Genomic DNA, 22,375 nt, shown 5'->3' with positions numbered 1-22,375 from the left:
GGTGCTATTAGAGAAGGTAGAGGAAAGTTCTAGAAAAAATAATTATTGGTTCTGGCCCTCAGGAAGGCTACAATCTAGATGGGTAGATATAATTTCACATATGAATAAATTGGAAGAAAATGGCCTGTATTAAAAAGTGCTGAAACATGAGATACGGACAGATGTTAAGTAGTTGAAGTTCAGAAGAGAGTTGATCAATGTGAGCTAAAAAATCATGATGAGCATAACATAGGGTATGGATTTCCCCCCAAATTTGAAATACAGCTAGATAGTGGGGATGGAGGTCAGAGATTGCATCCTTGAGTTGACAAGTCTAAAAAAATGGCCTAGAGGGGGCTGTGAACCAGGTGCATGAGATGGGGGAAGCTCATAGAGGAGATTCACAGGAGTCAGGACAGGAGGTGGCTGAGTGTCCAAGGTGTGACCCTCCCATTCCTAATCCAGGAGGAAATATGAACTCCGCACTGAGGTCATCAACTTTCTTCTAGGCAACATAGTGCTACTGTAGGTCAAACAGTAGCACTTTCTTTAACTCAACAATAATAACAACAAAATTGTATTGAATGCCTGCTGTGTGCCAGTCCTGTGTTATAAGCAATAGAACATAGAGATGGACAGGACTTCCTTCTAAGGAACTGTTGGGAGCTAAGACACACACACACACACACACACACACACACACACACACACATCTACTACCTATAAAGTTGGAATTGCATTAAGAGAGGCACACAGAGGTAGATACCTTTGGACAGCAGGAAAGAAAGCATACATGTGAATGTCAAGATTTAAAACTTTCACTAGAGTGAACTCAATTCACCTCTCTGGTTGTAGCAAGCAGTTGATTTATTATCTAAGCTCAACTAGAAAATTCTGGTTGTTCATTTTTCATATCATGTCTCAGAAACCAACAGGCCAATGACCCAGATAAGCGCATTTACCCCATCCATGCTCTGGAAGTTGTTGTCACTCCACTTACCTGTCATCCAGGACCCTCCTTAGCATCTTGCCTTGACTTTAGCTCTGAAAGCCTAATGCAGAAAGTGCTTAGAGAAAAGGAAATTTCTAGCTCCCTGGAAACAGATTTTTTCACCCACTTGGAGCTCTGGCTTTGAGCTAATAGGTGAATAGTAGCTCCGTGGTGACATAGAACAGATAGAACCTTTCCAAATCCCATTTACTGGTGCTCTGCACCCCTCCTGAGTGAGAATGACATGAAAACCCAGACGTTGTCTATAAAAGTTCTGAAGCAGAAAACCATCAGACAGTGATTACTGGTAGGCATCTACTCCTCTCCCCCAAATCCAACTTTGCACATTTTGAATAGCTGGTAGGGATTCTGATGTGCCTGAGCTAAGCCTTTAATATACAATATATTTTTCAGTACTTACAGAAACTCTAAGAGGTTGAGTATCATTATCACTTCTATTTTACAGGTGATATTAAATAGAGGCTAAATAATGTGCCTGAAGTCACTTATTTAGTAGCCGCTTGGAGCTATGATGCAAATAAGATGCATGGAAGTTCAGTCTTGGGAAATAATGCATGTCTTTCTATATTTATTCTGACAGCATCTATACTAAAAAAGCCTCTTGCCCTAGGAACAGGAGAATATGTCATTTCTAAGGATTGTCTTGTACTGCAGCAATACTCAGTAATTGTTGTTGAATGAGTAAATAAAGTATGTTATATGTTTTACACATCCAGATATGTTCATATTCATCTATCAAAATGCATGTGATGATATGCAAATATGCCAAATGTAAATTCTAAAAAGGTACATATAGGTGACTACTTATTCTTTCTCCTACTAGATGATAAACTATGTAAAGACAATACTGTGTCTAGTTACTCCTGCATGACAGCTCCTGGCGAAGTGCTCAGCTCAACTCATTACATGGTGTTTGAATTACAACATAAATGTACATTTATACTAACCAAGGAACATACATCTAAATATCTTACTTATATACAAGTCTACATATACACCTACTATGTGATATGTGATGCTATTCTCCCAAATGTCTGTAGCCATTTCTCAATAGGCCAAGCATTCCTCTATGATAAATCCTTGGAATTTATCCAGTCTCTACATTTAATAGTGAGGAAAGTACAAGTAAATCTGTAAAGCTACAGAAAAATTAAATTCAATAGAAAAATGTCTCTTTCTGAGTCCTTGCGGCATCAACTTATTGATGGACAGTGTGAGGTGAAAACAAAAGCCAGAAACAGATCCCACCATTCAGAATGTCACTGTGATTGGGGTCATGAGTCCCATCTGCTAGACAAGCAGAGGATAGTGCAGGCTGGTGAGGGATCATGCCATGGGAAGGGCAAGCACTGTGATAGCTCACTGTGATCACCCGAAGCCAGGGCTTTAAAGGGGTATCTGTTACATAACCAGATGGGTGGTTTGTCCTGAATGTCAGAAGATTAATATCATTAAAAATGAGTGAAGAAGAGGTGGCAAGGGACAGAAATCAGAATTGACAGTTCGGAACCAGGAATACTGGACTCCTCATCTCCGTCCCCTCCCTCCCTTTCTGTTTGATGTCATCATCCTGAGTATCCCCATGTGTAAAATGGGGATTATAATAGTAGATACTGCATATAGTTACCATGAAGTCTAAATAAGATACCATATGTAAATGGTCAACACAGTGCCTGTCAGAGAGTAATGACTCAGTAAATGCTAGAACTATTAACTTCTCTTTATTATAAACATAATTTGGGAAGTCAGAGTCAGAATCTTAGAGCTGGAAGAGATGACACACCATTAAATCGAATCAGTATAACCTAGAGGTAATGAGCTTTCTTCTAAACATCTTATTTCTGAGGACAGGTGGAAATTGAGCTAAGTTAAATAAGACATTTATATTTGTATGAATCTATTGAGATATGACTATTGATTTCCTCTTGGCAGGACCACAGTAGAGGGTTCTTATAAGACCAACTTCATGCAGCATGTTTCCCTGTTTTCATCGGGGACTGTAAGCAAGGTCAATATATATACACAGAGATGGGCTTTCAGCAGAAGCAGTGATTTCATTAAGCTCAATGAGTTTCATCAAAAAACTCTTCCAGATAAGGATGAGAATAAAATATGTCCTTGTCCCTCTGTCCCTTTATTCATGAATTAGAGTATAGAGAAACTTAATAAACGTGACAGAGGAAGCCCACAAGCATCACTGAAATCATCCTGCCCCCTGCACTTCACAAAGCCCAGTTTCCACTAATAAAAGGCCTTACCCAGAGCAGGATGCCACTGGACTGAGCTGGTACTCTGAGCAGTGGGAGTGGCTCATCTGAGTGTGGCAGAGCCCCAAGCGTGCAGTGTGAGCTCTGTTACTGGGGGGCTTCACCGGCTGTGCTCTGGTCTGCGCTCCTCTGTGGCCCACACTTTTGACTAAAACTCAAACGTTTATTGTTTCTTGCCTAGATTATGGAGACAGCCTCTCGGCTGGTTCTCCTGCCCATTCTCTCTTCTTATCACCAATCCTTTCTCCGTAGGGCTACCCAAAGTATCTTTCTCAAGTGCAGACGTGCAAATTCCCCACTTTTTTAAAGACAACCCTTGGTTCACCATTTAATCTCTTAACTCTTTCGGCTGTTCCTGTGATTGGGGTCATGTTCTTATTATTATTATCACCATCGTTCTTGTTCCTGGATAAAACCCAAACTCCCAGGAATAAAATTCAAGATCTTCAAAACAGCTTTAAAACTGAGTGACTACCATTTGCTGAGAGGTAAGATGTCCCAGGTCCTGTGCTTGGTGGTTTACTTTCATTATCTCATTTCATTCACACAACAATCCTGACAGGTAGTCTTATCACACTCACTCAACGATGAGGAAACTGAGGCTAAGAAAGTAATGTATCTTGCACAGCATCACATAATCAATAAGCAGCTTATCAGAATTCAGACCCAGATTTATTTCACTACCAAACCCAGATCATTAGCAACCATCTTCTCAGCCTCCTCTCCCACCATCTCGCCCATACTCCATCTCCCCTACACCCAACTGCTGGCACTCTAAGGAAAACCAATCCTGCCAACTCTTTTTGGCATTTGCACATGATTTTTCTCCTTCACTGAAGGCTGGGATATTCTACTGTCCTTTGTGACAAAGGAGCCCCTTCACATGTCACCCTACGAGGTGCAGTGAGTAACTTCCATCTCCATGCACAGCATTGATGTACCCATCTGCCAGTGGCTGCAGGTACTGGCTGCTAATGCTAACCCCTCATAGCTCCCATCTCCCTTGGCTTTCAGGAGCCACCTCCCCCAGAAATGCCCAGGATGTGACCACATGCTCACCACTCCCAGGGCGAATGACGAGTTGATGAGGGGAAAGAAAAGCTCGGGCCTCTTGCCTCAGGTGGGACAACCTCGGTGGTACAATTTGCATGGGTGCTTCCCCTGCCCTATGCTGCTTTGCTTACTGCTTGGCTCCTTTGGGGTGCATCCTACATAAATGCCCATCTCCTCTGCTCCTAGTGAACTGACCTCAGACAGGCACTTTCTCTGCAATACCATTCCTGACCTTTCCAGAAAGGCTTTACCTCTTCATTGTCAAGGCTCATAGAACATATTTCCATTATAACACTTAACCCATTGTTCTGAAATTTCACTGAAAGTCCAAAGTCCCTCTCCTCCATAGATCATCAGTTCTTCTAGGTCAGGGATTATGCCTTTTGAACCCCTATACCTTCACACAGCGACAGGGGTTCAGGAGGCTCTCCATACTTCTCAGCTCAATTGAAACCCTGCATCCTGCCTGTCAGTCTGGAAGCCCCTGATCCAGAGACCCTTAATTGTTGCTCTGTCTGATCCCCCAACCCTCGTTCCCCATAACGTGGGCTCATGTTATCACATCACATGGAGTTAATCTCCCCGTATCAGGGTCAGCTCTGCCTCTGCTTTCTCTCCCCCACCCCACTGGTTCCCTGCCCATCTCTGCTCATCTTCCTTTCTCTCTGCCTCACTTCCCAGACTTCACTGTAGTGCAGGATGTAGGATCACAAGTCATCTCACCAGAGCCTGCCAGATGACCCCGTTGGCCAGAAGCAAACGTATGACCTCCGTAATTTATGAATGTCGTGCTTTTCAGAGGGAGGGAGAATGTCTCATTCAATGATACACATCTTCCCAATCCCATTAATAAGCTCATAAAAAAAAGTTAAAGAGAAGTTCTTGGAGATAGACTGGCTTCTGTGATAGTATGGTGGCTAAATGAATATTAATGAAAACACAACGTGTGACTGTGTCAGATTCCTCTGTGAGGAAGGCTGAGATTGTAATCAACAATGTGAGTTTCTACTCATTTGTCTGGTGTGTGGCTGCAGTGTCTTTTCTATCTGAGCTAGTTTTTGGTTGTTGTTTTTGAATGTTTTATTGAAGTATGGTTGACATTATATTAGCTTCAGGTATACTACCTACTGATTCAACATTTATGTACATTATGTAATGCTCATCACAATAAGTGTAGTTACCATCTGCATCACACAAAGTTATTACAATATTATTGACTATACTTCTGATGCTGTACTTTCATCTCTGTAACAAGTTTATTTTATAACAGGAAGTTTGTACCTCTTAATCCCCTCAGCTCTCTGAGTTAGTTTTCGTCATGATCAAATAGACTTTAAAATACAAACTAGATAACTAAAAAGAATGACTCAGTGAGAAAAGAATTAGGTACTTTAAATACAAAGCCACAGTTCATACCCTCAAGCCCGGAGGATAAGCATTTTGTAAGCCTCTCTGCTAGGCCAGACACTGAAGCTCAGAGAGGGTTGCTTGCTTTTCCAGGGTCACACAGGTAGCCAATATCAGAGTTGTATTTAAATTCTAGTTGATCTAGCCCCAAAGTCTACTCTTTTCTTGCTGCCCCATATTTTATGGGAACACACTATACAGACAAGATTTTAACAGAGAAGTGACGAAGGGTGATAGGGAGACCAGAAAAGTTCCCGTTGCTTTAAATAAACTCATAAGTTAGGGAAAATGCCAAGGAGGTGAGCTGTACTTCTTGCAGCAATAAGAGGAGTCTTACTTCATTCAGCAGAGCTCTCGGGGGTGGGGAGCGGTGTACTAGATGGGAGGCTAGGTAAGCAGTCAGCATCAGTTAGTATTAGAGACAACCGACCAGGAGCGTTGTTTGGCCAAAGCAAACATAGGGCAGAGGAGGTGGTGCCTCTCTGGATGGGTGGTTTTAGTCCAATGATCAAGAATGAGGTAAGAAAATTCATCACTGAGATCTCAGCCTTGGACTGGGAGGAGGGAAGTACCTAGAAGAAAGAAAGAGCTTCCATTTGTGAATGCAAGGCATGAACATTATCTGTTCATTACTAGAATACATAGGATCTCCTGGATAAGGAGGCAGGTATAAATCCAATTATTTGAACATCCTGTTTTATGGGGAAGAAAAAAAGGCAATACAAGCCTTCTCTCATAGCACCTGAGCTCCACTGGCTTCCTTCCTGCCGCAGGACCTTTGCACATGCTGCCACTCTGCCTACGACGCTGTGTGTCCTCTTCACTGGGTTAACTCCCACTCACCCTTTACAGCTCAGCTCAAAAATTCCACCTGCAGGGATACCTTCCCCACTTGACTCACCCATCCTCACTGTCTGTTAGGTCAAATTTAGGTCTTTCTAGCACATGTTTTCACTATTCTCTTTAGTTTAGCTTTCAGTAACCGCTGCTCATTGAATAAATCAATTAATTATACTGTGTGGTTATTTAGTTTACAGCTGTCTTTCTGAGAATGCTGAAATCCCCACAGGGAAGGAAGGTAGCATCTTTTTTTAGCACTTGTTCTTCAGTGTAAAGCATGGTGTTTAAAATAGTGATCAATAACTATTTCTGGAAGATAAGAAGGGAGGGAAGAAAGGAGAGAACAAAGGTTTATTGACTTAATCAAGTTCTATTGTAATCATTTGTTTATTGGTCTTTCCAACTGGACTTTAAGCCCTTTGATTAAGGGACAGTTTTATATTTAGATTTATAACCTTAGAACCTACAGTAGCTGGCACATGGTAATCAATAAACAGCTATTAGAAGGATAAGTGTTGAGCTTGGGCTTCTAAGCTTCTACTCCTTTCCCAATTCTTGAGAAAAGGACTTGTTTTGAGAGTCTAGAGCAGGTCCCCAAGTGGAGGTCAGATAACTCCAACTCAGGCAAGTAGGTGACCTGTCTCATCAGCCAAGTCCAAGTGTCAGAAGGAAAGTGCCTAAGGAACTTGTGTTGATTTCTTTAACTTGGTGCTTTTTATACTCCAGTGAGGAAGGACCAGTTGTTTCATTTGTTTGTTTGGGTAGTTTGTTTTGTTCTTCAGTTTTCAGGCCATCACAGAAGATACATGGTTTCATTTTGTGTGACTAGTTTAGGTATCAGGGCAACATCAAATTGGCTGTAGAAGTTTAAATGCTTACTTTCAATTTCTGTAATTTTCTCATCAGCATCTGTCCATAGACCATACTTTGAGCAGTACTGCTCTAACCTACTGTTTTCTATCGCTCAAGATAGCTATAATGGTTAATAGGTTTTAGGTTTACATGACCTATCTGGATGAAACATACTGTATTTTCCCAAGACTCAAGCTGGAAAACTGCCAGCAGATGAATTGTGGTGTTTTAGTCAGATTTCCCAACCTCAAAGGTAAGACTCAACAGAAGGAAGTAGCATAGATAAGCACACGAGCCAATCTCTGATTGTTTCCCTACAAAATAAATCTTTGTATTAAAGGAATGACAATAAATTATTTGTCTGTTCATTACTAGAATACATAGATGATACATCACAATTTAGAGCAAGATTTATAGAAATATGAACACTTCGACACAGCCTAGTAATTTTTCCCTGTACTAAACTTCAATTATCATCAATCATAGCTTAATCTAGCTTTGATTCCTGCATTATCTCATTTATTCTTCATACAATCCAGGTTTTGTTTGGTAAACAACTTCTACTTTCCTATGCAGACCCATCTATCTAAACCGGCCTAGTCTAGTTCCTTGAGCAATGCTTTAGATCATAGAAGTCCCTGTATTCCATGAGTTTCAACCTGTGTCTCAATCTGACTATGAACAACCCAACAGAGAGGAGAAATATTTCTAGCAGTCTCATAGAGCTCTCTTTCTTTTATGAAGTGAAAAATCTGTCTCTTCTGCTTGCAACTTTTTACTGCTTTGACTCCATGGACAGAATATAATTTCACGTAAGAACCTTGAGTTATGGAATGTTCTTTGGGGTCCAGCAAGGAAAAAAAAGAACCCTCAAGGATAGTCTTGTTCCAATGGAGAAAAAAATTGCCTTGGCAATGAGTTTTTAATGTCACCACGATCTTCTAATCATCCCTCCTTTATTTAACAATGCCTCATTACCACTCCAGGTGCTTTTTTTATGGGAACAAGAGCCCAGCAGTTTTTATAACTTGTTTTGATCGCCTAGAACCCATTTTCTTTCATAGAGAGGATGAATCTTATATATTTCTTTCAAGTGTTAAAAAATGAATTTTGGCCAAGTAGAGAGCATATACAGCTTTTATGCAGTGCAGTTTATTTCTTTCACATTGCTTGCTCATTGGGTTTTATGGGTTGTTCAAGGCAGGAGGTCATTGTAGGCTAGACCAAGAATCCCAAGCCAAGACAGAATGATAGGGCCAGGGGCCAAAGCTAAGGATGGGGAGCTAAAGGGGTGTCCCAGCCCGTGTTGGCCAATCAGATTTAGAGGATCAAAAAGGTAACTGACCTTCACCATGTAAGAATTTATTCACTGTGTAAGAATTCGTTCACCATGTAAGAACTTGTTCGTTATGCTTCAGAAGATTGGAGACTGACGAGAATTAGGCTTGAGATGGATTAATGATTGTACATTGAGCATTGACCCCCCTATACTGAATTTTATTGTTGTTAACAACCATTTGATCAATAAATATGAGAGATGCCCTCTCAAAAAAAAAAAAAAAGGTAACTGACTTTATGAACCCTTTAAGGGGACTCTTCCTGAAGAAATTCTTTATCTCGCTCCTCATCCACCACAGAGCAAGGGTTTCTGGAGGTTGTGAAGCTCTAGAAAGCTGCTTTGAGATTTTTTGCAAAATGTTTTGTAACTCCCAAATGTAAGTGGATCACCAGCACATTTCTCACTTTTAACTTAAGAAAGATTCAAGATATTGCACAATTGTTGAGACCATAAAGTGTCATGTCATATGATCTGTCAGGTTTCTATGGAAACTTGGTGTCTCATCATTTTATGGTGGGAAAGCGAGGCTTAGAGAGATTAAGTAACTTGCCCAGGTCATGGAGTAAAGCAGGTTCTCTCTAAGCTCATGGCTGGACCTCTGGCCTTCATCCCTAGGGACCTCATCCAGTCCGTGGTCTTGCATTCCACTTATTCCACTTGCCACATTGCTCACTCTCCAGATCTCAGTGATCTTTCCAAAATGTGAATCATAGCATGTCATCTTCCTACTGGAAAAAGCTCAAAGGTTCCCTAGTGCTTCTCCATAGCCTTACCATTGCTCACACGGTGACCTGGCTACTCCCTCCCTCACTGGACACATCTTCCTTCCCCCTCCCCCTTGCTCAGCACTCTTGGGTGACACTGACCTTCTCCCCATTATTCACACATACCCTCTTCCAACCGAATGTGTTTTTTCTCCATAATATTGATCAGTACCAGAAAGTATCTTTTGTGTTTATTCTCAGTGCAGCTCACTCAAATAGAAGTTCCTTGAATATGAGAGATGCCCTCTCAAAAAAAAAAATCATTGCCTAATAAAGTGTTTTGAAGACCCTTAAAAAAATATATAGAGAGAGAAGTTCCTTGAGATCAAAGACTCTACTCATGATCTAAGAATAGTGTGTAGCACAGAGTAGCAAGTCACTCTCCATTGGCAGGTTTCCCACCTGAGGTGGTCTGTGTACACTGTCCTGTCTTCTGGAACTCTTCTTCATCTTTGCTTGGCTAACTGCCATTCATCCTTCTGATTTCTTCTTAAATGCTACCTTTTTCAGAGGCCTTATCTGGCTCCTCCTGCCTAGGCAGCTCCTGTATGACATCCTCAGATCACCCCTTATCTAACAGTTCTTATTAAAATGGGTAACTAGGGATGAGTGATGGCCTATGATTGGCATGTGATTCCTCCAGTAGAAAGAGAGCACCCCAAGAAAGGAAATATGTCTGCTGTATCCCATGGAGAACTTCCTGGGACTATCAATGGGCTGGAATATAGTAGATGTTCAATCAACATGGAAATGAATAAAGAATGAATAAGCGAATGAGATTAGAGGAGGCAGGTTCATGAAGTAGTGTGGAGACTGCCTCCCCACAGCCTTAAACCTTAAACTGCAGTCGTTGGAGTGGAGACTGTCAGGAAAGATAGTTTTCAGAAGGACAAAAGTCAGGTTTTCCACAAAGTAGCAGAGAGGAAGGGCGAAGGAGACCAAGTGAATGAAGATGGTGTGGCGTGGGTATGACAGCCACCTGTGCCAGCCTCTGTAGGATCTCCCCAGGTGGAAAAGAGACCAAAGCAGAAGGCCGGAAGCAAGAGATCAAGGACATAGAAGAGATGGAAAGGTGCATCGCACTGGAGAATCATGGAAGGAGAACAGGTCCAAGTTGGAGAGAAGAGGTGGACAGGACAGAAAGGAATGAAAGGCTCTTTGTTTCAAAATCTATGAAAAGATGGTGTTTCTTTAGAGCAGAGTAGAGCCTTAAAGGCTTCGTGGCCCGAACACATTCAACTCATGGCAACTAAATTGTCAGACTGCTGTTTCTATTGGAATTTTCCAACCACTTGAGAAACCTCTGAAGTTTGCTTCAAGTGTGCTGCCTGGTGCTGTGGTCTGACAGAGATGGCTGCTTGCCTTTTTGGTGTGCATCCCTCCTTCTTCCCTGATAACAGTAATACTCTAGCTAACAAAGTCACAGTTCCTAGGCTCCTTTCCAGAGGAGTGGTCAGCAACATGTAAGGCAAAGCCTTTAGGTGGAAATCCCCAGGAAGCTACACAAACATGAGCTGAATCAAGGAGGAGGTGAGATCTGTTGCTCCTCCTTACCCCTTCCTCATTCTTTCTGACTGCTGTGACGGATGGTTGGAGCTCCAGCTGATATGATGGACCGTGAGGCAGCCTTGAGAATGGAAACCAGGTGCTAAGGAAGGTTAGGGGGATTAGAAGGAGTCTGGACCTCTGTTATCCTTGGATTCACTCTGTCTACCTTGGACTTCATTTATTTGCATTGAAATGAAAACGTTATGTATTGGTTCACTATTTGGGGGTTTTTCATATACGCAGCCATACCTGATTTGAATTGATGCATGGAGGGAAATAAAATTTTTCTCAATGCAAAATCACTTTCAGAGCAATGACAGAGGACTGATAGTGGTACCAAACAGATTCACTTATCGTTTGACCTTTGGGGAGAGGTGTCTATCATCCCCATGCCTCTGTTTCTTCCTCTGTGAATTATAGTTAATAATTCCTTTGCAGGGCTTTTGTAAGGATTAGGTCAAAGTATAGAATGTGACTTTGCACAAATTAGTAACTCAATAGTTATTGTAATTACACAAAACTTCATTTTCTGGAAATAATGGATGTTCATTTACTTATTTTGTCAATATTTAAAAAACTTATTTTGATGCAGAACAGACAAAATTACGATCAGTATTATTAAGGCAAATAAGGCTGACTGGCCGAGGCCAGACATTTTGGGAGATGCCATTGGCAGTAGGTAGACTGGGAAGAAACAAATAGCCAAAACCTAATTTTTATATTTTAATACAATTTCATGTTTGCAAACTTAACCATAAAACTACAGGTGTTGCTCTGTCCCCACATTTGTCACTTCTACCTGCTGTTGCTCCTGTTTATCTCCCAACTCCACTAATTACAGCTTCCTTTGATGTTCACTTTAACCTGTGGTTTCACAACCTTGGTGTTATTGATGTTTTGGAGCTGATAACTCTGTTGGAGGGTGTCCTGTGCATTATAGGCTGTCAGCAGCACCCCTGGCCTCTGCCCACTAGACGACAGTAGCACCTTCCCACTAAATGATGACAATAAAATACATCTACAGACATGACCAAATATTCATGGGGGTGTGGGGGAGGACAAAACTGTCCCCATTGAAAATCAGCACAATGAGAATTAAACTGTCCAAAGACGATGTTTGCACTTGGGTGCAAGCTTTGCCCTGAAGTTAAACTTTTACTGAGGACCAGCTCTAACTCTCAGGTTGTTTAGCTGTATAAGGACAGTTCTTCCCCCACAGCCTCTATAGGGTGTCTTTCTTGAGCCTACTGAATTTTGGCATAGAGTGAATCTTAGACCACTGTCTTTGAACATGAGCTGCAAACAGCCAGACAACCTGACCAGCCCCATCTTGTGACCTCTCCTCCTTACCTTCAACTACCTGCCAGCCACAGGCACATGCTTTCAGTTCCTGGACAGTGCCAAGCTCATCTCCTTCCCCAGGACTACACATACCCTGCCCTGCTCCTACCTTCCTCCTTTTCTGTGCTCACTCTTACGTTCCCATACACTCCTCTAGAAGACCATAAGACTCCCCAATGCAGAATCTCATGACACCCCATACCTCCATTTTGTAGCACTTCTTATAAGTGGAATTAATGCCTTGAGGACTGTTTGCTAAAATCCACTTAGCCCTGCTCAGTTTTGAACCTTGCTGTAGGCAGGGGCCATGTCTGCCCTGGCCTTTGCACTATCCCCAGCATGTTGTCCATGACATGGTGCAAAGCAGGTGCTTAGTGAATGCTAAATGGTTGAAAAACTAATTTTATGAGAAAAAAATATTAAAGGAAAAACAAATGTCTTGATAGGAGATAAAGAACTTACTATACTTATCACTCTGTCTTTGTAAAGAGTTCCTATGTGTCAAAGACAAAGCTGAGCATCTGCAAAGCTGGCAATTACCAATCTCCCTTGCATCAGCTTCTCCTTTTGGTCCCTAAATTGGGTTGAAGGGAAAAGATCAGAGACAGGAACACATCTGCTAGTCCTGGGACTATCACAGCACAAGTTTTGGAAGCTTCTAGAATTGAACTGATCCTGAAATTCAAAATACATTCATTTCGAATGCCCATCATTTGGTTCTCCCTAAATTGGATTGTGCAAAAAGAACTCACTGTTCAGGAGCATTATCTAATACTTGACATTTTCCAAGAGTCCTATTACATTTCATTAATAAGAACATGGACAATCCTTCTAAGAAATTCTCTGAAATTTTTGTTTCAAAACAAAGGTCACAGAACATCAAGGTTATATCAAGGGAGACTCAAGATTATATCAAGCCAACAGGATGTTGTATTGGTATTTATTTTAACCAGACTGAGACTGCCTGGAGAATATTCAATTCAGTTGTAATACTAACTATAAGATTTCATATGAAAACATAGATTTCCAGCTTTTTATAGAAAATCAGAAGATACAACAATACTAGGACTATCATCCCTCATGGCAACATTTAGCTGGACCGGAATCTAATTGCTGCCATCTAATAGAATTAGCTTTCCAGTTCTACTTAAGCCGTTGCATCTGTTTATTTCCACTTGGCCCTTACACACTTGCAGCTTTACAACCTTTATTTTCTGCCGTGCTTCATTCTGATCTCTTTGAAATGTACTTATTCCTCACTTATCTCTGGTATTAAACACCAAGCAAATCTAAAATCACATAGGATATAGATACTTCAAATCACAGACATACAAATGAATAATTAGTCTAAACCTCCCAGTCTTTTTAGACTTGTGTCCTCAGTGTGGTAATCACTAGTCATATGAGGCTATTTAAATTTAAATTAATTTAATTTAAATCAAGTTAAATTTCAAATTAAACTCCTCAGCCTCGGTAACCACATTTCTAGTGCTCAATAGACCCATGTGGCTAGTGACTACTATTTTGAGGAGCTTGGGTAGAAATATTTTCCTCATCACAGAAAGTTCTACTGAGCAGGATTGCTCTCACATATTTCTGATACATGGTAAAAGTAGAAGAATATATGGAGTTTCAGAGAATTTACTCACTGTTATGAGTTGAATTATGTCCCCTGAAGAATTCATAGGTTCAATTCCTAACCCCAGTACCTCAGAATGTGACATTTTTTGGTGACAGGGCCTTTCCAGAGATCATCATGTGTGGTCATTAGGGTGGGGGCTAGTCCAGTATAACTCGTGCCTCATAAAATACGGAAATTTGAACACAGAGAGCACATAGAGGGAAGATGATTTGAAGAGAAACAGAGAGAAGATAACCATCCAGGAGACAGAGAAAGAGGCTTGAAACAGAAACTCAGGAAGAATATGCTGCAGAGCCTTGATTTTGGACTTCCAGCCTTGAGAACTGTGAAACAATGCATTTCTATTCTTTAAGCCACCTAGTCTATGGTACTTTGTTACAACAGATTTAGAAAACTAATACACTCATAGTTCCTTCACTTGTTGACTAAAATAATGGCTGTCAAACACTTGTCACATACTAAAAATGGCAGTGGGCATTTTAAAGAACATCAAGATAATTTGATCTTCCCTCTAAGAGACTTACAGCCTAGTATGGAGTGATAAAAGCACAATTTAAATGACTATGATTAAAATGGAAAGTGATAAAATCCTTGGAAAGGTCTGGTTGCTCCTTGAAATTATCTAGGGAAATTAAGATAAAAAATTAAGAACATGGACAATCCTTCTAAGAAATTCTCTGAAAATTTTGTTTCAGAAGCTCCCAATTCCCTGAGGTGTGCATACCTGCTACAAAGGCTCATTACAATGAGGGCTCAGTATTAAGCTTTTGAAAGTAAGAGAGAAACTTATAATTTGGTTTAGTGGACAAAGCAGGGAAATAGTAGTGCACCTTCCTCCCCACCCTGATCACCCATCTCTGGTCACAAGCCATGGGACCCCTCATTGCCTAACAAGTTCCTACACAGTGTATGCAACCAGTAACAGATACCATGTGTAACTTCAGGGGGAAAATCCCAGGGCAAAATTACCTTTGAAACCAAAATCAGTCAAAGGGAGAAATAAAGTGGGAGAAACACCTTTATTGCTTACAGGCAGTCATCCACTTCTGCTCTTGGAACCCGGCTGCAGATAAAAGGAACCCCACCCAACCCCTCCTATCCAGATACACCCTTGCTTGCCCTTGTAATTATCTATTTATATGGAGATGGACTACTTCTCTCCACCCCTTGGAAACACCTATTGATATGGAGATACATTAAGGCCAGGTGAGAGATTCTGGAAATATTGCAATTTTACCCACAGTTTATCCCTCCAGAAATCTCACCTCACAATCTACTCATTCCCCATCTTCCACAATGGCTGCTATGTGAGAAAACTGGAGCATTGTCACCAGACTAACAACATACAATACCAACAGCAATAAAACCATGATAATCCTCAAGCAGGAGGATTCATCTAGGTTCAAAGTATATGCAGTTTAAGTCCATAGCTTGCCTATTCCACAGGTAGTCAGTAGCTGAACAGGTAGAGAGTTCAAAGCAATCATCTCATGGCCGCTGCACCCAGGGGGCAGGTCCAGGCCACAGGGACTATAGAAGACAATAACCTTAAGGGTGATAAGATACATGTTTTAATGACACCAGCATAGGCAAATCTTGTCCATCAGTAGGATGCATGCAAGACAGTGGTCTTGTGATAGGACAGTGGCAGGAATGGGGTCTCGTCCTGGTCTAGTATACCAGACTTTCTCCCCTCTCCCTGTGGGAGTTACAGATGGATCAATAGATAGGGCTATGGGAGGTACATGCACTGGCCATAAAGATAAAACAAAACTTTCCCATAAGATGTTCTTACCTCCTGGACATTTTGGGTGCACAACTGTGATTTTAGGGGGCCACTCTGCTGTTACCTCAGTAATACACAGGAAGAGGCCTCAGCAGCTGGAACTGCTGTCTGGCTTTAATTGGTGCCACAGTTCTAACAAGAACATACTGGTTTTCCCATCAAGTTTTTCTTTCACTACACCTGCCTTTATCAAATCAACCCACATCTGGGTCCTTGAGACCTTCATGGGGCCCTTTGCACCTCTCCTTTCAGTCGTAGCCCATACTTCCTCCCATGCTCTAATAGTTTCAACCTCCCCCAGACCTGCTAAAGCACGAGTAACCTCACTTATGGGTCGTCATATGTGGGGGGCAAGAATAGTCACCAGGGACCCAAAGAGAGATGGGGAGCTGTATGGAGCACTAGATATCTCATTCCTACAGTGAACAACTGTTCATCAGGGCCCTGGGGGTCCATACTACAGACGATATTTTTGATGCCCAGTTCCTATAACACCTGCTGGAGCTCTGCATACATTTTCCAGCAAGTGGGTAAATATGGTAAGTCACCCTTATTAGGCCAAACTGCCCTGATGGCTGCTGTCAGCCAATCCAGAAGCTCCCAATTCCCTGAGGTGTGACGGGCACTTTGCAACAGCTGCTGGAGGGAAGGGTGGAGTCATCAGGGAAGTCAGTTCACCCGATTCAGAAGCTGACATAACAATGTTTTCCAACCCCATATCCCAGAGACACAAAAGGCATGTAGGCAGAGGTTCCCACAGCCTCTGCCAAAACTGAATTCTCATGTCCACCAGCTCATCCAGGGTATAGGGGCAGAGCATTGGGTGCTTCACAACCTGGGGAGGGTGTAGCTCCTCCCTCTGAGGAGCCTGTGGTTGTTGTGTTTTTATTTTCTTAGTTACAACTGGGCAGACCTTCAATACAGGAGAGGCTGGTGCTCAGGCGGTGGCCTTGGTAAAAGATCAGCCCTTGGCTCGTCCTCTTCATCCCCTGCCAGCATGTCCTCCACCATCTCTGGGGCTGAAGGCACCGCTCTTTCTTCCCCTCCCCCATGGCCTCTAGCTGTCTCTTCCCTCATTGCTAACTTACCTTCCAAGAGCATGACCTATCTTCTCAATAACCATCTCCCTTTCTTAAGGGCATCCCAAATGTCATCACCCAACTCCTCCAAGATATGCTGAAGTATGTCTCTCTCTTGCCAAAGTCTCTCTCTCCTCAATAACCCCCTCTCTCTCCTTGACAACCCTTTCCACTATCTCAAGAAAAAGACATTCCACAATCCCGACTGCTACACAGCCACTCAGAGCTTCTAAGAAGTCTTCTATCTCACAGAGGGTAATTCCACAGCTCCCAGTGTCTCCACCCTTCCCCAGTTCTGGGGAAGGCCCCATCCCTCTAGGAGGTGCTTTATCCTAGACCAATTCCCCACTAGGGGCTCCCCAGTTGGAAGCCCCACAGGGCTGCACCCTCTACAGCTGCAATCACTGGGGCCTCTCCCCACCATCTCTAGCGGCATCCCATCCAAGGATTGCACCCATGTAGACAGATTTCAGGTTCAAAAATCCTGCCGACTACTTCCAGATGTAACTCCAGGGGAAAATCCTGGGGAAAAATACTTCTGAAACCAAAATCTGTAAAAGGGAGAAATAAAGTGGGAGAAACCTGTTTATTGCTCACCAGCAGCCATCCACGTCTGCTCTCTGATCCAGATATGCCCTTGCTTGCCCTTGTAATTACCTACTGATATGGAGATGGACTACATCTCTTCACCCCTTGGAAACATCTATTGATATAGAGATGCACTAAGGCCAAGTGAGAGATTCTGGAAATATTGCAATTTTACCCACTAGTGATTTCACTTAGTCCACAACCTGGCAGATAGTGGGTTCACACCAACTGCTAGTCTTAGCAAGACCCAAAAAATTGTATCATCCAGTCAAGTACTACAGAAAGCCTGGTTATGACCAAAGCTAAATCTTCTCAGATTCCCCGGCTTCCCAAAACCTTCTGTTGCCAGTAGCAAAAGACTGACGCCCACTGGCCCATCTCCTCCAAGATAGTTTCACCAAAACCAGAACCTTACTTTCAGCGCTTACTTACTTCTAAGGCCATCTTTTAAAATTAATATCCTAATCATCATTTCTCAACTATTTGTTTCATTTAGAGAGATGATTCACTTTCTTATTAGAGTGTGGAAATTTACTCTGACACTCATTTGCTTTTTTCACTAAAATTTCTAGACATAATCACAAATAATACTATCCCTTGCCCAATTAAAGTTCCTGTTCCCTATTCAGCCTCTCACTATGGACAGGAACCACGTCAGCTGTGGTCTATGTATACCTCTAGCATGAAGCCCATACAGGAGGCACTCCATGAATCTTGAATGGTTAAAATAATTAATTTTATAAACCAACAAATCTTAATATGAAAAGTTTTTTATTAATAATAAATTATCTTTATAGACTCAAGTTATAAATAAGACTATACTATTTAAGAGGATAGAAAAATGACTTCCTGCCAAAATAGTCATGAAAAGCTTTGTGGAGAAGATGTGTGACTAGAATCTTTAAGGATGAGGGGACTTTATGTATGTGGCATTAGAAGGAACCAATGATACAGAACAGCATAAGCAAAGCCCTGAAGTCAGGAATGCATGAAAGAGAATCATAGTAAATAAAGTTGGAACAGTGAATTGTAGGTCAAATTGGGAAAGAACTTTTAATATTTTTTTCCTGTAAGTAATGAGGAAGTATTAGATTTTGAGAAAGGGATGGATATTTTCAGAACTGTTTTTCAGGAAAATTAGTTTTGGCAGTAATGCTTGAGACTGATTAAAGTGGAGAACAATAAGAAGCATAAAAAATAAGTATGAGAAAACTTGTTCCCAGGCCTCTGTTTAATATTATTTTTTATACAGATGCTATAGTTATTGTGCTATATTGACATATTTATCTGTCAGACTGGAGAAAGCAGACGTTCTCAGTATAAGAACTGTGTTTTTGTGTTTCATGTATTTATTTCCTTTCTGTTTAATGTTTTTTAAAGTCTTTGGAAATTCATCCTGTGTCGATGTACAAGAGTTTTGCCCACTCTTCCAATAAAACTAGTGGTGGTGGGAATGTCAATCAAAGAACAGAGAATTGAGTCTTAGTGTAGCTGGGTGGGTCTCAAGCTTAACTTCACATTTGAATCATACCTAGAGAGGTTTTTAAAGCCCTCAATGTCCCCAGCCACACCCCAGATCAATTAAATTGGACTCTCCAATAGTAGAACTCAGGCATCAGTGTTTCCCAAACTCTCTGGCAATTCCAATAGCAACCAAGGTCTAGAGTCTTAGTCCAGAATCTCCCTTCTCCCCTGGAAAGTTTCCATCCAGAGATAAACTTCAGAGGTCTCCTTTTTCTTTATAAATGCCATGTGGTTTTTCTTATGGCTGAAAGTATGCTACTTCCATGAGAGAAGAAATGAGGATGTGAATGAAGAAGGTAACAGCGGTAGGAATGAGAGAAAATGCTACGGGTGCTCTCACAGAGGAAGAATCCCTAGAAAGAGTTAAATTCTAAGTGTTGAATCAAACGGCATTGAGCTTTAGAGCCTGCATACTGGGTTTAGCAGGGAAGTATTAATAAAAGAGGGAACAGGATGATCAACAGGCTTTGTAGGGAAAAGATGAACTCAGCATTGAAGAAATTGAGTTAGAGCTGTCAGCAGGACATGAGGTGGAGATGTCACACAGGAATTAGATATATACGGATGAAGTTTTGGGAAAAGGCCATGCTGGAGAAATAGATTCAGGAGTCAGCCACACTGAGGTTAGTGGAAGATGTGACACTGGGTGGGCAACTAAGGAGAAGGACCTAGAAACCAAGGACAATCACCCAGCCCCCAAAGGCCAAAGGTCATCCTTCTCTTTCTGTGGTTCTTAGTGCCTTCTGCTGTTTTGGAGCATTTCTCATATCACACTGACCTAATAATAAATTTACACTGTTTCCCAGCTCTATACTCAACTTTGTGAAGGGCAAGACCATGAGCGATTAATCTTCACATTCACGAGTGTTGAATCAACATCCAACAACAAGGCTGGACAATGAAGATGTAAATGTGAATTAATAGAAACTATGTAGCCCCACGGCAGGAGCCACAGTCATGCGACATGGCGGCATCCTTGTGTTAGCATGACCTATCAGCACCTCGCCCCACATTCTAACCTACCAGCCATTACTCCAGCCTCCCAGGGGTCAGTGTGACAAATAACATTAAACCAGGGATTTATCCAGCACTTATTAGGCACCTGTTACTGTGTTAGGCAAAACAGGTAGTTTTAAAAAGACAGGGTTCTTACCTTCAGGAAGCTTCTGATCAGACAAAGGAAAGAAGTCACCTCCTCTGTGAAGCCTCCCCTGATACTGCCAGGCAGACTGAGGTACTTACTCTCTCCTTCACTTTCTTAGGGGTTTGCATGTATTAATACACTAGGTTAACACATTCTCCTCTGATCCTCTGATATATTTTGTTTCTTTATAGCAGACAGAACAATCCCCAAGAGAAAGAATTGCCTTATTCATCTTTCTAGCCCAATGTCTAATAAATCCACACTGAACTGCCTTTGTTTCTCAAAATGCTGCTATTTCTTCTGCTTCTAGGTATTTGTGTATGCTATTCTTCTACCTAAAATGTTAATCCCCAATTTCATCTGGTGATAGTCTAAAAATTTTTAGCTTAAGTGTCATTTCCTCTAGGAAACCTTCCCAGACCCCAGGTTAATGCTGGGTTATGTGGACCTCCAAAATGATCCCTGGCTCATAGTACTTGCCTATGCCAACCATATTATCATGGCTTGAATGTTTATACAGCCTCCCCACCCTTTCACATGGTATTATGAACTTCTTTAAGATGAAGATTATGTCTTACATTGTGTCCCCAGAGCCTAAATTTAATACTTGTAATAGATCAAATTCCTATTAGAAGTTGAATGAAAGAGTGTATGAACAAATAAAGGAAACAATGAGGTAGGCATTCAATATCTTACTTAATGAACTGAATGTTTACATATATAAAAATTTAAAGATATAACTAGAGAAGAACATATGGTCATTTGTATGTGAATGGTGGCTATACTATAGGTACAACAGGAGTCCAGAAATAGGGCTGGTCAATGAAGAGCAATTGTAACCAATTGTACATGCATTCCAAATGGCCTCAATTGTTGCTAATAATAATTTAATCTATCTTCTATACTTTTAACATATTTCACTGTGATCACAATTAACAATATTATTCTTTCCTGAGGCAACACTTAATGAGACTAATGATCAAATCCTTGAGAGATCAATAAATAGTTATAAGTTAACAAGGTTTTAGAAATTATAAGCTGATTTTTAAAAATATAATGAGCCTGGAAGGTGCACACAGTTCTTATAAATGCTCTTGTGAATTCCATTAAGTTCAAAATATGTGATGTATTAATAATACATGTTATAGGTGCTCTGTTTAATTTCAAAATGCTAAGCAAATAAATTCTCAAAAATAAATACAATTTTATCCAGTCATTACCCATCTTGCACTTACCATTGTCAAACTATGGATCAATAATCATAGTATTAATGTGTCAACTAGAAACTTCCTTGTCCATTGCTTCAAGGTCATCTGGAAAACACAGCAGATTGAACCTTGCCTGACCACACATAACTGTGAGGTGAATGGATGGATGGATGGATGGATTGATGGATGGATGGATGGATGGATGGTTACATAGAGGAGAGAAACCTCTCATTAATAACTCCTATGAGTGAGATAATTACCATATGCTTTAGGCATATAAGCTAATTTACTGTCCACTACCATGCCAGATAAATGAATATTGTTATTCACTTGCCATTGGTTAGAATAGTGAGCTAGGAAAAAATTAATTTACTAAAGATCGCTAAACAAGGAAGAAGCTGAACCAGGCTTGAACTCACAATTATCTGACGCCAGAATTTTGGAATATTCTGTGCTGCGGTGCTGCGATGTCTTTCAAGACCAAAAATCAATTGTTGTTGGGATCCGCTCACATTCCCTTACCCTGAACCCTGCTGTCCTTATCAAACAAGTGATAGGGCTGCAGGCCCGCCCAGGTCCTGAAAACTCCAATCTGGTCTCACCATTAATCTTTAACCAGCTGAACCAAACAACCTCAGATGGGCTGATGACCCGCTCTGTCAAATGACCATGTAAGGGATGACATATCCAAATAATAACTGTCTATGGGGAGAGACTGCTGCTGACCCACTCTTGTCACCAATGAGTTGAGTTAATGTGAAGGTTGAATCCATGCGATTCAGGTTCCTACCCGAGGCAGTGACTCAGTGGATTCTCCAACTCAGGGCTTAAAAAGCCTAACTGAAGGGTTGACTAAGAGAAATCACCACCTCCTCTCTCACACACACACACACACACACACACACACACACTTATATACATAATGCTTACACATACATTATATACATAAGTATATCCATATATACACATATTATGTAAAATTGTATGAAGTTTTACATAAAT

At 41.3% G+C, this 22,375-nt stretch overlaps 1 long non-coding RNA gene across 1 annotated transcript in view; it reads right to left on the bottom strand.

The window, feature by feature from the left end:
* Positions 1-22,083, bottom strand: part of LOC118972822 (uncharacterized) — a 63,584-nt gene extending 41,501 nt beyond the window's left edge. The window contains exon 1 of the long non-coding RNA XR_005061932.2: positions 21,793-22,083. This is a non-coding gene — a long non-coding RNA (uncharacterized lncRNA). The remainder of the gene's footprint in view (positions 1-21,792) is intronic.
* Between the last annotated feature and the right edge of the window lie 292 nt (positions 22,084-22,375).

Source organism: Manis javanica, chromosome 2, assembly GCF_040802235.1.
Source record: "Manis javanica isolate MJ-LG chromosome 2, MJ_LKY, whole genome shotgun sequence".
NCBI lineage: Eukaryota > Metazoa > Chordata > Mammalia > Pholidota > Manidae > Manis > Manis javanica.
This window is presented reverse-complemented; position numbering and strand designations above follow the sequence as displayed.